Here is a 4,760-nt window from a genome sequence, read left to right as displayed (position 1 = left end):
AACTCACTCTGTAGACCAGGCTGGCCTCGAACTCAGAAATCCACCTGTCTCTGCCTCCCAAGTGCTTATAAGTGGATTATAGGCGTGTGCCATCACCGCCCTGTGAGAGGAGTTTTCTATGAGCAGGCTTTGGATGTCAGCAGGTCCCTCAAGGATGTTGATAGATATTGAAATAGAAAAAGAAATTATTTTCAACTTCTAGGCAGATCTCTAGGGAAAAATGTGTCGAAGCATTTTTATTTGTTTTCAAATTATGATCACCAAGTTCCTCAAAATTCCACAAGAAAAACCAATCCAGTTAGCTAATAGTCTCCCACAGTTTTCCCCACACTGGGATAAAGCTGCGGTTAAATAAAACCCTGCCTGGGGGTTTTGATCTCTGGAGACACTATGTAAACAGGAAGCAAGTCAGCAGGCAGTTCCAGAGCAGTGCCAGGAGGTGTCGACAAAGAGCTGAGCTGAGGTTCCGTAGAGCTCGCTTGCCCAGAGGACTTGCTGCAGAGGCTCTAGAGGTTCCCTAGAGCTGCAGCAAACAAACATTTACTTAGATAAGAAGGATGGGGTCGGAAGAACGTTCAGAGCAGAAGGAACAGCTTTGCCCGAGGGCAATGAGATCTCAGAACCGAACAACACCATCTACACGGAAGGCGGGAAAATGTTCTCATCCTTTTATGCCCGGAGGCGTCTCCAGTGACACCTGTTTCTCTTTGTAGGGTATTTTCTAGCTGTGAATGCCTATCCTCTCTCTCAATAGCTATTTTCCTTGTTATTTTTTTTTCCCCTTCAACCTTGTGTCTCCTTTCGTTACTTTCTGAGTCCCAAAGAGCAAATGAAGGACCTTTCCAGTGCCATCCTATCCGGTTTCTGCCAGCCCAGAGTTGTTAATAGAAAAGATCTGTTCCTCCCAGACCTACTCTGTGGCAGTGGCCTCTGTAAATAGAATGCCCTCCCCCAAACCACCATCATCCCTCAGGCAACCTAGCCTAGGCATCAGGAGGCCGGCATGTTTTACTCAAGCTGGACAGCAGATGGCAGGTTCTTCCCAGTAATGCAGGAAGGCTATGTAGACTCCAAATTGCAGCGACCTACACAAAATCCTGTACAGATAACACAGATCCCTGAGTCAGAGGATGGGGAGAAGCCTACTGCCACCGATCTACGGGACTCCACCTACCTCCCCAGCCCCCACCTCTTCCAGCAGTCTTTATTTCTGGGCTAATTCTCAAAGTCAGCAGCAGCTAAATCACTCAGAGCAAATTTATTAAAGCCACTCTGCAGCCCAGGCTGGTTTCAAACTCACTATGTATGTGGTCCAAGCTGGTCTTGAACTTGTAGTCCTCCAGTTGTAACCTTTCGTGTGGCTGGGGTTATATGTATGGGCTACTGTGTCTAACAGGTTGTTCTCAGAACAAAAGCAGTTTCCACCCATGTGATACTCTGGTGCCAACTCTCGTTTAGACTGTCAAATTCTAACGCAGGGCTGGGTCTGGTGGCAAAAGCCTTCAGTCACAGCACTTGGGAGGCAGAAGCAGGCAGATCTCTCTGAGTTTGAGGCTAGCCTGGTCTACAGAGCAAGTTCTAGGTCAGCCGGGGCTTGTCAGAAAAAACAAACAAGCAAATAAACAAACAAAAACAAAATCCTAGCATATCCCCATTCTATCCCCTTGTCTCATCTAGATAATTTTATGGACTCCAGCCATGTAGGTGTTAGAAACAATATTACAGATTAGGAGTCTGGAAGCTAACCTGTCATCCGTGTGCCTGTGGGCTAGAACAGAAAAAAATTGTCATTATTTTTACTAGTGGAAATTTAGCATTTTCCCTTTATCATAAGGGAGGTCACCTAATACATCCATCCATGACCCTCATGAGGATGGTGCCATCAATGGGCATTCTCAAACCCCATTTGGTTGTCCTAGTTTTCACAAATCTCACATGTATCGATGCTTTGGACTCTTGACAGTCATTAGACCTCCTTCTGTTACTTAGAGTGTCAACACAGTAAATTATGCCTCATAATATCCAGCCTTGTTTTTAGCATAGCACTGTTTTAGTTTAATTGGTTATCTGTAAATCTATGTTTCGTGTCTTGGACATTTAAAAAAAGACTATTTTGAAAATACACTGGAATATCAAAGAGGCCCATGGCATGGAGCAAGGTTAATGATAACATTCATCTAACTCTGATAGAGGGATCCTCACTCTGGCAGAGGAGGTGTCTTGCTCGGAACCCCATCACTGGCTTTGAACAGACTTGCCTACAACTTGAATCAGAAGAGGAAAAGACCAAAGGGACAGGCAAGCATCAAACCTGGGGGGATGGACACTCTAAGGATGCACATCCTGCTTCCAAGCTTCTCATTCTGTGTCATCGCCCCTCCTGTCTGTAGCTGGGGGTGGGGGTGGGTGAGGTGAGTGTCAGTCAGGCTTCCCTTCTCCAAGGCAAACCAAACAAACCAGCAAAGCTTCCAGCTCTGTTCCCTTGGGGACAGTTCTCAGGGACTGCTTAGCTTGCTACAGGAATTTGCTGACACTTGCCCAGGACCTACCCTTTTCTGGATAGCTTATCTAGCAGTCGATAAATTCTTTTATTTCAGACATCTTTGGGTTTAATATCTTTAGTTTAGCAGTATAGATTTAGAATTTTTAAAAGGATGAGAAAATATAGCAGGGTTTCCTTCTTTTCTTCCTTCTACTCTCACTTTCTTCTTTTTTCCCTGTCTTCCTCCCTTCCTCCTTCCTTGCCTGCCTCCCTCCCTCCCTCCCTCCCCGCTCCCTTCCTAACTCCCTGCTTCCCTCCCTGCCTCCCTCCCTTCCTGCCTCCTGCCTCCCAGCCTCTCTGCCTGCCTCCCTGCCTCCCTCCCTCCCTACCTACCTACCTACTTACCTCCCTCCCTCCCTCCCTCTCTACCTCCCTCCCTCCCTGCCTCCCTCCCAGTCTCCCTCCCTGTCTTCCTGTCTCCCTGCCTCCCTGCCTCCTGCCTCCCTCTCTCCCTGTCTCCCTCCCTGCCTCCCTCTCTTCCTTCCTGCCTCCCTCCCTCCCTGCTTTCCTGCCTCCCTGTCTCCTGTCTTCCTCCCTTCCTCCCTGCCTCCCTGTGTCCCTGCCTCCTGCCTCCTGCCTCCTTCCCTCCTTTCTTTTTTTCTTTCATCCTAAGGTCTTGCTTTGTATCCCAGGCTGGCCTCAAACTGATGATCTTCCCGCCTGGTTCTGTCCTTCTTGCTGAGATAGGAGTGTGCCACCATGCCAGGCTACAGCAAGGATACCTTGTTCTCATTCTGCAGTGCGTTCACATCTCTCTTACTCTCCCAGGCATGCTCATTTATCTGAGTCTCCGCTCCCTGATCTTGGATGTGCTCAGATACCGAGTGAGGTGGGAGCTCATCTCTTCTGCTCCTTTACACAGAGATCCACTACGCCCCCTCTGTATCACTCTGCTCCAGAATCTGACCTCAAGATCCAAGTCAGGTAGCACCAAAGTACTGTCTTAGTAGAAATTCATCTGTGCTTGGCCTCGAATGAAGATGGAGATAAATTGGGCATCCTCCTTTGGTAAGCTTGCCATATCTGGGTCTCTTTGGAAGACTTTGAGAAAGAGTCTGGCTGGGCTTAGGAGGCATCCCGGGGCTGTTGTGAAGATCAAGCAAAGGGTTTTATAAATGTCAAGCGATATTATTAGCAGCGATTTGCATTCATAGAGAAGGGAGGGAGGCACATGAAGGGAGGTACTCCAGGCACCTGTAAAGAGATTCTGCCTACATCCAGCATGTTCCTCTTGAAGTATCTGTTTTACTACCCAGTTGTCTGGTGGCCACATTTCCATCTCCCTTCAGGGCGCGGAGGAAAACATCAGGTTCATTGCTGGCAGAGAAATGCAACCAAATTTCTGCAGGAAATGTAGAAGCCAGAAACAGCCAGCAGAGGGAGGAATTGGCAGGAATAAGCAAAGCAGAGACCTGAGAGGTCTTAAGTAGAGTGGGCCCCTGTGGTCTCTGGGGAATATGTTCCAAGACCCTCCACTGGAAGCCACCTAGCCCTGAGCCCTCTATTATTTGATGCTTCTACCCTTCATATGAAAAAATTAAATGCAGGAGTTAGGCACAGTAAGAGAATAACCACAATAGATAATAAGACAGAGCAATTCATACACTGTAATAAAATTGCCAGCCTCACAGAGCTTGCATTTTGGGTCATGATTAAGCAAAATAAAGATCTCTTGAACATAAGCACTGTGACTCTGTTGACAATTGATCTGACAACTGGACCAATTACTAAGTGGCTGACAGCAGTGATGTCTATAGTCAGGGTGGTCTAAGTTTTGTCACACTCCTCAGAATGAGCTCTAATAAAATAAAATGTGAAATGTTTGCTTCTAGAGTCTTCCACCTAATATTTTCTGTTCACTGCAGGCGACTGAAATGCCAGAAAGCTAATCTACAACAGGGCCACAGCAAGGTGTATCCCTACAGGCCAGTGTGATGGCAGAGGTCTTACGAGCTATCCAACAGTGCTTGAAGGTAGCCAAGGCGTGCCGTTTCTAAGATGGCAGTGGCACTGATCATTCTGAACTTTTTAAAGACCATGCTGCATCCATCTACAACACTATGATTGGTTGCCTGCTCTGGGCAAGGTACAAATGCCACCAAAGAATCAGCTACACTCTTTGCCTCTAAGTATGTAGTGCTCACTGTAGAGTCCTAAGCACAAGAATGAGTTGCTAGTTAAAGTCTCTGGCCAAGCATTTGCTTTGTGCCATGGTGGT

The 4,760-nt window shown here is 47.2% G+C and overlaps 1 long non-coding RNA gene across 1 annotated transcript in view; it reads right to left on the bottom strand.

Moving 5' to 3' along the window:
• Nucleotides 1-214: 214 nt before the first annotated feature.
• The window catches only part of LOC116069787, a 4,962-nt gene continuing 416 nt past the window's right edge, over nt 215-4,760 (bottom strand). The window contains exons 2-3 of the long non-coding RNA XR_004110141.1: nt 3,265-3,625; nt 215-523 (exon numbers count right to left, since the gene is read on the bottom strand). This is a non-coding gene — a long non-coding RNA (uncharacterized LOC116069787). The remainder of the gene's footprint in view (nt 524-3,264; nt 3,626-4,760) is intronic.

The sequence above is a fragment of the Mastomys coucha genome, unplaced genomic scaffold (assembly GCF_008632895.1).
Source record: "Mastomys coucha isolate ucsf_1 unplaced genomic scaffold, UCSF_Mcou_1 pScaffold22, whole genome shotgun sequence".
NCBI classification, from domain to species: domain Eukaryota; kingdom Metazoa; phylum Chordata; class Mammalia; order Rodentia; family Muridae; genus Mastomys; species Mastomys coucha.
Note: the sequence above shows the minus strand (reverse complement) of the source record. Positions and strands in the feature narration are given on the sequence as shown.